This window comes from Bombyx mori, chromosome 21 (assembly GCF_030269925.1).
Source record: "Bombyx mori chromosome 21, ASM3026992v2".
Lineage (NCBI taxonomy): Eukaryota > Metazoa > Arthropoda > Insecta > Lepidoptera > Bombycidae > Bombyx > Bombyx mori.
In genome coordinates this window covers 12,522,216-12,535,422 of record NC_085127.1, presented here as the reverse complement: position 1 = coordinate 12,535,422, position 13,207 = coordinate 12,522,216, and the positions used below count along the sequence as shown (strand labels likewise).

At 36.9% G+C, this 13,207-nt stretch overlaps 1 protein-coding gene across 1 annotated transcript in view; it reads right to left on the bottom strand.

Moving 5' to 3' along the window:
- Positions 1–12,741, bottom strand: part of LOC101735429 (organic cation transporter protein) — a 57,416-nt gene extending 44,675 nt beyond the window's left edge. Inside the window, exon 1 of the mRNA XM_004929673.5 lies at positions 12,504–12,741. The gene's annotated coding sequence lies outside the window, so the exon portion shown is untranslated. The remainder of the gene's footprint in view (positions 1–12,503) is intronic.
- Positions 12,742–13,207: the final 466 nt, after the last annotated feature.

Sequence of the window (13,207 nt, the reverse complement as noted above, 5' to 3'; positions counted from 1 at the left end):
ATTCAATTATTATATTATTGGAGTTTACTCCTTTAGAATCGATTTACATATATAGGCCCGGGGTATGAAAATTATGGGGACCAAAATCGTACTAGCATGTCACACGAAATGCGTTATGCGCCTGATTGCGCATGTCACACGAAATGCGTTATCGCAGGTGACGCCGGGCTGCTGCGCCGGCAGTCCGCCACAAAGCCTCGTACTGATCGCGCGTTTCTCTCATTATTGTATTTTCATATATTTGTTAGTCGTTTGTTTTGTGTCTCGTTAATTTGTTAATAATCTGTAGTGTATCGTGTTGTCGTAATATAGAACTATTTCTCGTATTGTTTCGTTTAATTTTTTATATCCAGTAAACTCCAGTCGTGCGTCGGAGCGGACACACACACTTTTTTCTGTTCTTCAGAAGCGTGTTACATTTCAAACTAATTTGAAAGGGACTTTTTGGCGGGAACGCGATGAGTGAAATTTATGTGTGATATGTTTTATTTTGTCTATTTAGTGTTTCTTCAGGTTTAAATGTGTAATAAAGGTGGTTTATTAACTGTCTATTATCTGTGACAGTGCACAAATGTGGGAAAGTGAAACAAAGCCGCTGAACGTAACTTCTCGGGATCCTCCAAAAAGTCCACTGAAAAAGTCTCAGTAAATGATCACAATTATACTGAGATTATAATATTTCATTCCATATCATCTCATCTCATTTCATAAGATTTCATTTCATTTCATAATATAATTTTTCATATATATTGGAAAAATAAATCTACTACATACTACTACTACTAATTTGACATTTTGAAGTGGGTGAAAATCATGTTCAAACATACACATATGTACATAGATATAGACATACACAACATACACTCATACATATGTACATACATGAAAAGATTTAAAAAATCATCTTACCTTATTAAACAAGTTGGTTTAAAAATCTTTAGTTTGATTTTCAGCAAATGGAAGTTAAAATATCAGCTTAATTTCTGATAATTACGTACATATAATTGTAACTCGTTAATTATTTTAACGTTTGTAATTATCCTCAAATCCCCGTTTCCTTATCTTAACAAATGTTATACTTAATTAAAATTGTATATTACACCCACAGGTTACATAGAGAAGTAAACTGGGTAAAATAGTTACATAAATCTGGTCATACTGATTATAAACTGCACACATATAGTTATATAATAGGTTGGGGAAAGAGTTACTTCGCATTTGTTAAGAAATTTCACCGAAATTTTTAATATAGTTTAATTTTTTTTATTTATACTTATTGTACACAGAAAGAAAATACAATAAAAACAGATTTAAAGAATGTCTAAATACTATGTACAAAGGCTTAACTCATTCATGAGTTTTCTTCCAGCAAACGATTAGCAGAGAGAAATACGATGTATAAGAGAGGAATAGTGTACAATATAAAAGGTATTAAAGCATGATTTTTAAATTTAACATTATTTACATTTAACTAAAATATGTAGGTACCAGTTTGTTCGATAACTTTTTGCCATCTTGTAGGTAGGGACATGATCCCATTGCTATAGAAAATTTGGGACTTATGATCAAAATACCGCGACAATTGGTTTTGGCAGTCCTCTCGTGATGTTAACCTGATACTGCCTAAAGAATTCTGAAGAGAGCGAAACAGGTGGAAATCTGAAGGTGCAAGGTCAGGACTATACGGCGGATGCATTAACACCCCCCAGCCAAGCTCTCTTAATTTTTGCTGAGTGGCTAAAGATGTGTGAGATCTAGCGTTATCATGATGAATAACCACACTCCTTCTGTTGATTAATTCCGGCCGCTTTCTCTGAACTTCTTGTTTTAATCTCATCAGTTGTTCGCAGTAGAGTTCAGAATCGATGGTCCTGCCTGGTAGTAACAGCTCATAATGAATCATGCCCTTCCAATCCCACCACACACATAGCATCATCTTGTTGCGAATTAACCCGGGTTTCGCCAGTCTGTGAAGCCTGACCGGCCTTTGACCACGACCTTTTTCGCACGTTCATGTGATCCACTTTTCATCATCAGTTATCAGCTTCTTCAAAAATGGTTTGGTTTCATTAGGTCGTAATAAAGAACCACAAATGAGTAAACGGTTCATTAGGTTTCTTTCAGTGAGCTCGTGAGGTACCCAAATATCGAACTTTTTTGTGTACCCAGTTTTTGTCAAATGCGCCAAAAGTGTTTTGTGGTCAATTCCCAGTTCTTCAGCTACGTCGTAACTAAGTACTAATAATATGCCGATCTTGCTCCACTTTTTCAAAAATGGCATCCATTTTATCCGTAACAGGGCGACCGTGCCTCCTTTGACATCAAAATTTCGGATTGAAAACGCTTAAACCAAATTTGTGCTACTATCACAGACACTACACTACGTCCATAAACATTGCAAATTTTATTCGCGACTTGCGTTGCATTTTTACCTTTTTTGTAGTAAAATTTTAAAATGTATCGTATTTCTTCATTAGATTCACTCATCTTAACAGTGCGAAAAATAAATAATAATCACACATTTTCCTAATTTGAATTTGAAATTATCTTCTTTAAAATTTAAACTTTTAATGCTACCAAAACCAGCCAGATACAAATAGTATAGCCAAAGAGATTTGATTACAAGTTCATACATCTATATCTATAAAAGAAAGTCGTGTTAGTTACACTATTTATAACTCAAGAACGTATAAACTGCTTTGGCTGAAAATTGATGGGTAGGTAGCTTAGAACCAGGAGAAGGACATCGGATACTTTTTATCACGTTCCCGTGGGGCGTGACATAAAACTTGGTATGACAAAACTGATATGGAATAACAAAACGCAACTGACAGCTAAACGTAATGTAGTCTATGGTTAATTATAGTAGAATGTTGAGGTTGACAGGTTGCTGTGTTCGTTTTGAGTTTCTATTAGCTTATTGTGCCGAGATAGGTAATCATTAAGAAAGCCAATGCCGCGACCAACACGATCAAATCTTTCCCGACGAAGCCATAATGCAACTATTATAGGATTCGAAACATTGCGAGTGAAAGGACTGAACAATAATAACAACTAAAATACATGGCCAATAAAGAATCACTAAAATACTTGCTTTTTTAATTTACATTAATTATCCAAATAAACAATTGACCTTGATAAAATCAAAAGTCTGCTCATTTATTACCTCTAAGGTGGAACAAAGTTCGCCGGGTCCGCTAGTACTATAATATAATGTGAAAAGACTTTTTCCCGAACTTATTACGTATGAAGCTTAGGGTAGGAATTTGAATTTGATGTGTGAAACGCTATGATGATGCGATCGCAGTTGAACTTCTAGCTTTTTTTAGCAGTTAGAAGACTTCAGTTTCATGTGGTATGGTATGAGGTAATACCACCGCCTGCTGACTATTATCTATAGCATTAGATATTGTACCATCATCATCAATTATCAGTTCGTTGTAGATGTTAAAAATGGCATCAAATGCAACTCGACCTCCGATTAGATCAATAATTATCCTTGTTCTAAAGGACACTAAGTACTTTGTGTAATAAATAATATTGAAAGCAATGACACGAAAACAAAGGTTCATTGTTTACTGGATGAGTCATTATGATTAACTTTTAATAAATCACTAAGATTTCAATGAAATTTTGACAGTGCTTCTTTGTGTAGCTTATATTCATTAAATGTCGTCAGGGCTTACTCTAAACAAGTTCATAGTGTCTCATGAACTCGAACTTCGATAATAATAATATTATACATATTGATTCTTGAAGAAAGTACACTATTTGCAATCTATATTGACGTGACAACGTCATATAATTCGATGGAGCCGGCTGCACGCACGAAAAAACATGACTCATGCGGCGTTATCTCGCTCTGAGGCGTTCCATTTAAGGCTTGAAGTGCTAGCGAGAGCGAGCAACGAGCGACAAAGAGGCACAATCGGCCTCCGCGTTCGGCAGCGTTCAACATCTGTCTCTCTCCTACTTGAGTGAGCGATGCATCCGTGTGGACAGCTATACAATAATACATTTACATGTTTTCGTCAAGTATGAAGTTCAGTGAAAAGTGAATGTGGTGTCAATTGTCCATAAAACATATCTATCAAACAAATAAAATTAAAATTTTCTTTTGAAAAATGAAACCATTCCGTCAGTATTTTCTTATGGCGTTGTCACGTTCAACTATCGTCAGTAAGCCGACTTTACAGACAACCGATTTTTTTTTCAGCAGTATTAGAGTTCTGCTGGTACAAGGGTCGAGATATCGAGGGGTCGCTAGAATTTTAATGTATTTTAGAGCCAAATTTCACCTCACGACCAATTTTAAATGCGTAAGCGAAACGGAGCGTGAATATGGCCCAAGATAACCCAACTTTTTATGGTAATGATTGGTAAATTTTAAATAACATAATATATTCATATTGTGTCCTCTGACGGGTTCATGAACTAAACACAGCTGTTCTAATAATAAACTTTGCGAGTATAAAGACTAAGTTATAAATAAATCAACATGTTAGAACGCACATGTGTGGGAAGATTGTAGCAGGATGATATTTTATTTGCATTATTATTGATGCTTATTAATTTATTCACCACTAGCTGACCCAACAGATTTCGTAGTGCCTCAATTGATAAATAAAAGACCTAAACTTTTATATAAAATAAACTTAAAACAAACAAAAGGAATCCGTCCGACGGGGGACACATCAAAGGAAAAACAAAATTGTTTGTTTTCATATAACTCCGAGCATTTTCATATTTATCTACCTTTTAAACCTTCTCTGGACTTCCACAAATAATTCAAGACCAAAATTAGCCAAATCGGTCTAGGCGTTCTCGAGTTTTAGCGAGACTGACGAACAGCAATTCATTTTTATATATATAGATTACATGTAGTCTTTAATAGCTGGCGTGAATCGTCGATCAAGTCTTCTTTAGAAGTTATTAGAGAGCATTCACACCAAAAGGTTTAGTTTTAGGGGGTTTTATGGGTTTAGTTAGGTTTAGGACATTGGCCTTATTGCATTGAGACAGGAAACAGAGAGCGTATAATTGAATATCTTAGGTCGGCTGGGGCAGACAGGTTTCAACTACTTCATGATGAGTAAAATTGAAGTTTAGTGTCTACCCGGGCGATTAAGGAACACATAATTCAAGGACACCCAAAATCAAACAAGTTCCCAATGCAGAGTTATACGATAAATAATAACATTTAGGATTTCACACTAAGGCCTAACCAAAAGAAATTGAAAAACAGTTTAAGAAAGAGAAACAGGAATTTTCTGACGATCGAGTAATTTGAGAATTAGTCATTAGGCAAACAGCGAAAATTGAACTTTTTTGCGATTTTAATCGTATTGCCTGTAAATTTATAAAAGCATAAATAATAATCGAGGTAGAGGTCCCAAACGATGGTCGGACCAAATAACGGAGGAACTGGGGATACCTATCAGCGACGCACTCCACCGGGCTGCAGGGCGGGATCGATGGAGACAGTTGGTTGACGAAATCGGACGGAGTCACGATCCTCAGCAGTGAGGGACCGATCGAAGAGAGAGAGAGAGAAATAAAAATCGTCTTAATTGTTTAAATGAATTAGAAAGACGAAAGACAGAGCAACGCTGTTTGTGGCATCCTATGGGATAGTTCTATATTGAGCCGAGTAGCGACATGGCTTGATTTTATTTTTACCGCGACACATGTTAAACGTTGACGTGTTTTTGTGTAACATTAGGACGCTGCGTGTAAGTAATTACGATACAAGAAAGGTTCAAAGACCTTCTTGTGATGCGGTAGTTCGGGATTTTTTTGGGATTATCAAAATAAACCTTTCTGAATTTCACGATGTAATTTTTTATGGGCAATAAGACAAATTCGCTAGTTTTTGTTGTTGAATTTTCCTATTTTACCGAATGAGCATTACGAGTGAGCAGTCATTTTTACTTACTTTTATTTAAGTGACTTAAAGAGTCAGCATTAAGTAATTGCACATTGAACAATATAAGTTATCAATTGGTCATCAATTAAATGGTTTTTTGGTGATCGACGAAGGATTGCGCAAAGCATTAAAGATTTTTGTACATTATTTAACGCGGTTTCGTTCAAAACTTTTCGGTTATAAAATGTTTTTGGCCTATTGTATTTAAATTATAGAAACCATTCAACAAGAAAACTTATAGAATTTTTATGGAAATCTGTTAAGTTGTTTATTCGTACCCATCAGTTGTGAGATTGCTCAAATTTACAGTACTGTTCAGTAGCTTGTTATGTAGCGAAGCGGTTCTGCGTCCTACTTTAAGGACTAGAGTAGTACATATGCAGAGTATTGCGCTAAGGCAATTGAGGCAGATCTGGTTTCAAGGTGAGTGGTGGGGTCTATGCTGAGGTAGGTGTCTATGGAATTCATCAACTGTGAGTCAGGGAGGTAAGTTAACATTAATAATATTTTATGTCCACGTTTCATTAACAAATAAAGGATATTTTTGGACACGTATTTTTTAAATTCTCTTACCGTGGATGCTTTTAGTATAGGTAGCAGATAACGCAATATCTTTGGTTAAAGTTGTTTTAAAATCGCTATATCTTTGTTTGATTGTTTTTTTTTGTGACAATCCTGAATGCTCGTGGGATTCGTCCCACATCGGGTAACCAAATCGTGTGATGAACAGGTTGTTTTGCTTTTTATTTGGGTGTTTAATATATGTTGATCCCATTGTCTGCCATTGCCGGTCCCAAGCCCGGATGAGAAAAGAGGAGGGTTGAGTAGAGCTGGACATTCCTACCGTAAAACGTCAACGCCGAGCATTGGGCGGCGGGAAATAACCCAGCCCCCGAATACAACTAGAGACCCGGAGCGGGACCAGTTTGCCGTGAAGGACTAAATCCCTTCGAAATACTGATGTGGAAGGACGTGGGAACCCACCACAATTACATCCCAAGAGAGTCATGGACAGAGAAACATTTAAACTGTTTCAAGGCCATGACCACGACCCTCAGTAATGAGGAAACCGACGCAAGGAGGAGGAATATATGTTGGAGGCTGGTTCGATGGCGTTTTAAAATGATGACGTCAACGTTGCTGTCGCCATTCTATTTATAATCATCATTGCGTTCTATAGTGACAGTAATTAAGACTTACTTTTCCGATGAATTCCATTTATTACATTTAAAGTGTACAGCGATAACAGCAGAGAGCTCCGCTTCGTTCGGTTGCTCAATGTTTTGTGCGACAATAGTTACTCGTATTTATAGTAGAACTAGCAGACCCGGCCACACGTTGCTGTGTCTAAGGTTTTTGTTTCTAATATCACGTGGGCGGCTATGCTAATACCAAAAATTAACAAAGTAAGAATAATTGGATTTCACTGTATTGCGTTTACTACGAAATAAATTTCACTTAAACTTTAGCCTCCGCAACACCTGGTGTGTATGCCATTAAATTGTAGCTTAGTATGTGAAACGTTGGTATTTTTAATACAGCGCCATCTATGAGATATTAATGTCAGACAGTATTACAATTGTCTGTAAGAACTAATTTAAGGCGCCATCTGTTTTAGACTTATGAAACTTACAATTAATAACAATAATCAACATGAGAAATAATTTTATTGTTAATTAATAAATATTGCGACCATTAATCGAAATAAAAACCATCCTATCGTCTAAGTTGGAACAAAACAGATATTTTTAAAAAGGAAGTTAAAATCGGTTCAGTAGTTTAGGTGTCCATCGCGGACAAACAACGCGACACGTAATTTATATAATAATATTATATATTAAGATAGTGGGGGTTAGTCATGAAACGTCCTGAATACCGTCTTAAACAGTTGTTGGCATGCATATCATTAAGAAAACAGTTATCTTCAACTATTTTCAGTTAACCAAATAGTGACGTTGCGTCGTCATATATGAATAATATTTAAACTTATATAACTATGTATATCAGTCTTTGGTCCCCATAACACAGGGTATTCAAATTTGAGGCCTGAAGATAGTATGTGACTTTACTTCGGTTAATAATTTTGTTTTAATCTATGTACAGAACCGTGCTGATTTCTCCAATGAATTAAAAGAAGTACCTTTTAATTTAAATACGGTAGATACTAGACCGCGGGAACAATAACGGTAGTAATGCGTCTCCGACACCAAACTGCGTCCTGCATACTTCTGACACTAGCTCAGACACCAAAATATTTAATAATAGTACTGTTGATAAAGGTAAAACACATTATTTCATTGTAATAAGGGTGTAAGGTCAATGATACAATATGAACTGATAAACATTGTTGCAGTAGCCTTTGTATTTTATTTCCTGCGCACACAATGTTAAGCTTGTTTATTGCAAATTTATGTTTTTTTTTATTGACCTTGTAGGCAGTCGAGCATACGGCCCACCTGATGGTGAGTGGTTACCGTCGACCATGGGCTTCGGCCACTGCCTACCGCCGCTGCCTACCGCTTAATACTCTCCACAAGCCTCGTTTGAAGAAGGACATGTCATTGCGCTTGGGAAACACCGTGGCTCATTCCATAGCCGGACGTTACGTGGCAAAAAAGACCTCTGGAATACTGTCCTAGCGTGCAGTAATGAAGAATACAGCCGAGGAGAAGATTGTAAAAGAAAACTGAATCTATTGGATTTACACTTGAGTACCTACTGATAATTCCTGATACGATAATACTACAAAAATCAGTTAACGCGAGAGAGTTATTATTTTGAGTGAATGGAACAACTTCTGTCAATTAATTGGCTTTGCTTTTACTGAGGGCTCGACGCTTACTAAGAAAGCATGTATTTATTTTTAGTGATACATAAATGTGTATTCTCCGTTTTTGCTGGCCAAAAAGAAAATAATGTGCACATTATTTTCTTTTTGGCAAGCAAAACGGAATTATACAAAACCTCCTCATACCTGAAAAGTCTTATAAAGCGTGCAGTAGATTTTTATAGGTTATTTCCCGTATTGCCAAATGCTAGCATCTCCTTCTTCGTTTTCCTCAGCGTCATTAAATATCCCCCCTCAAAGTGGTTTCAAGAAGGGTAGGGTACTAGGAGACTGTCTTTCGGTTTTTAATAAATCCGTTCAAACCAATTTCGAGTAAGGACACTAATGAACTTTTTGCTTTTACGCTGGTTCGGCAAGCTTTTGCATTGTTAATAATTACTGGGCCAGACAATCACAATGGCCAATGTGCGGTCCTAATGCTAAAATTCAAGTAAACCTTATAAATAAACAGAGAAAATTCATTTGCCAGACAAAATCGAGAGACCGAAAATATGATTACAATACAAAAGTTATCGAAGACAAAAATAAGTGTACTAATGAAGTAGTTCATGGTCACTCAATCATCTCCGGTGTAGTTTGTCTTAGTTTGAATTGGGATAGGAACCAGCTACAGGATCATAGGGGAAAATATAATTTGGTGAGATCTGCTATAATGTGCCGACACCTAATAGGACTCTTACTTTGAGATATCTTGTTATGTCTGCTTGGATATTTCTTAGGGGATATTGTATGCGACCTTAGAAGCTGCGAAGTGCGCGTTTGGGATGGTATGGACATGTGATGAGACGAAATGAAAATGATGTTGGTAAGAAAATTTTAACTATGAATGTGGAAGGATATAGAGGAAGAGGTAGACATAAGAAGAAATGGATGGATTGCGTGAAAGACTATATGGGTAAGAGGGGAGTGAGCGAAGAAATGGTATATGACAGAAGAGTATGGAAGGAGAAAACATGTTGCGCCGACCCCAGGTAACTGGGAGAAGGGCAGGATAATGATGATGATTGTATGCGACCTTAATTACTTCTAGTCCTTCTAGTGAAGTAGTTTCTTCCACTGCCGTTGACAGTGTCTGGTGTATCAACTGGGTGTCATTTTATTTAGTGGATACCAGTAAGCGCTTCGATCCCAATTAAATGGGGAGTTCGTGTACGCCATAAAAAATAGGAGTTTCACGATTATTTTTTTATTGCCCTTGTAGGCAGACGAGCATACGGCCCACCTGATGGTGAGTGGTTACTGTCGCCCATGGACGTCAGCAATGCCAGGCGCAGAGCCAAGCCGCTGCCTACCGTAAATAATTGAAATACACACTTGAAATATAATATGTATATCTTTTCTATAAACATGATCACTAAGCCTAAATATTCTCCGCTTTGAAACACATTTGTTTCGACATGCGTTTGGAATACGTAATGTTGAAATAATTAATACGTCGTGTTGTTTCCGCATAAATTAATATCTATTTTCACAATGGCCTCTAACAATGGACACGATCATGTCGGCCTAACGATAATGCTCCTTATCTAGCCACTATGGAATTTCGGTGTTTGGTAACTTTAATTCTGATACAAAAAAAATATTCGCGTGATACGCAGATAACGTTGAAATGTTTGATGGAATCTTATGAAATGAGGTTATCGGGTTATTCGTGGTCTACGGTCTTTGTCGATGTTGCCGACTGCCTCTGAGCATGGGTAATATTTTCAAGTTTCTGTATACTTAGACGCGTTCCCCGGCTCGACTCGCTTTTAATATTCCTACCGAATGAAACCCGTTGCATTTCCCCGGAGTAAGCAATTGTTAGTATCGCTCTCTGGTCCATAAACTGGTAGTTGATTCGTAGATCAGTTATTACGTTGCACATGTGGCGTATTTTAAGACAAGCTTTTGCCCGCGACTCCGTCCGCGTGGATCAATTACTTTGGTATAATGCTAAGTTTTACCCCCCACTTAATTTACGTAGAAAGTGAAGATATTATAGAATGTTAAGGAGCTATTTAAGCCCCTATTTTGAAACATTCTTTATTGGTACTCCACTTTTATTGGTCTTACCGTGATGTTATATAGCCTATAACCTTTCTCAATAAATGGGCTATCTAACACTGAAAGAATTTCAAATCGGACCACTGGTTCCTGAGATTAGCGCGTTCAAACAAACAAACTCTTTAGCTTTATAATATTAGTATAGATTCAGCGCCCGGAGTCTATAAGTTTTGCCGTTATATATTACAAAACAATATAAATCAGAGCTTTGTTTGTGGGCTGAGAGTGATGGTAATAAATGATAAAATACTGAAGTCTATCATAGTCTTACAGGCAAATGAGTTTCGTTATTTAGATGAGTTTTTATGTACTTTCACACGTCATTACGGATCCTCCCGATCCATTAACGGTGATTTTAGGTACCTCAAGTACCGGTCGCCGTCCTCGCCGAACCCGTCGCTTTCGACGAAGGGCTCGGCGAGTAAATTAACCCATAGACACAGCCCACTGAGTTTCTAGCCGGATTTTCTCAGTAGGTCGCGTTGCCGATCCGGTGGTAGATTCTGCGAAGCATTGCTCTTGCTAGGGGCCAATGTTAGCAAAAACTCCGGTTTGAGCCCCGAGAGCTCACCTACACGCTATGGTAACGCTGATATAGCCTCTCAAGGCTATCAGCATAGGTAGGGGAAAAGAAGGAACTTTTTTTTTAAATTTCAATTTCAGTCTCTATAAGCCAAAACAAAACTGAGCGCGAAGCAGTGCGGTTTGCGTCGCCCTGGGCTATCAGACTTTTGGGCCTATTTAATTTGAATCTGTTCATCCAATTTTGGTAGTTCGAGTAGCCTAGTTGTGTGGGTCATAGTACTTAGGCCAATGTATAAATTTACTGTGTTATTCCTTCATCGTGGAATTAGATCGTCAGCACGTGGTACATACGTGTTCTTCTAAAAATTATAGGTCCGTGTCGGCGGGATTTGAATTTTGAACACCGGCACAGTTGTATTGCTGGTCTCGAGTACCTACCTATTCCGGGTGTCTTATCCTTATGGCCACGATGACTTCTTAGCACGTTGTGTAGCTATATGTTACAATTAAATTCGATTTTATTTTATTCGATATTTCAGTTCTATTTCTTTCGTTTCTATTTAAAGTTTCGTTGCTTTTAGCAAGTGATCATAAGTCGATATCAAAGTTCAAATATTTTTCTTTGATCGTATAGTTCGATATTGAGTTCTAGAAAGATCTGTGATTCGGTTTTAAAAAAAAAGATGTAACAACAATATTTCCAATACGCATGGCTTAAAACCGAATAACCTAGATATTAAGAAAAGATATATTATAAAATTAATATTCCGATATTATTTTGGAATTAAAAACAATTAACCGTGTAAAAACGTAAGAGAAACGCGAATTTACACATTTTGCTCATTTTGCTATACACAACCAAAAACGTGTGAAACGAAAGGGAAATCAGTTAATCTCATAAACAAACACGTTAGTTTATTGCCGTGTCAGTAATTGGATACGATTCACCTGGTACAAAGGAATGTATGGTCTGATCGTATTAAAGTTGTCACACAAACAGTGCTTACTGGTTATAATGTATGTAGCAATTCTATCGCATGCTTTCTAACCAAAGTTTCTGACTAAATGTCGTAGTCAAATTTAAACGCGCCAATATATTTATAGACGCTCTAGTTAACAATCGACAGGTGTGTAAAAATATGTGAAAAATACACTTACTTGTTAGCTTAATATACACTATGACCCATTTCAAAGAAACACCATGCCGGTTGGTTAACCTCGAAGACCGTTATCACGTATTCACTACAAAAACTATTATGTTACACAGAAATAAAGCAAAATTGATAGACAAATTGCAACTTTTTTTTTAGTTTTATCGCGCCGCCGGTCTCATTTATGAATTAACTAACGATCGAACCATCACTCACGCCGTCGGCTGACTAACTAACTAATATTAAGCGTTGATATGCGTTCCGGTAAAACGTCATTTACCACGCGCACACGCTTCTCACGAGAATCCTATTAGCTTGTACGTACTACATTTCTGCTGACCTTAAAACCGTGTTTTTAGTTAAGCAAATAAAAAAAGCATTGGATATTGATGACATTCGGACTTATTAATTTACTCACGTCTGAAATGTCTGGATTGAATGCGGTTCTGTATGCGTTTTGACTTCTGAAATGATGTAGATGCATCAGTCTGTTACTATAAATTGCGCTCTGCTAATTTTTTCGTGTATTTGAAGAAATATTTCAGATGTTCGTTTGTAAATTCGTAGTCGTGTATCCAGATGTTAATGTTTCTAACAATTGGTAGTAACTATTTCCAAGTCATACGTATATTGAAGTTATACTTCTTTAGGCGCGTTATGAAAAATTGATGAGAGTGAAATTTTACGATGCGCGCGCACCGTGACACAAAA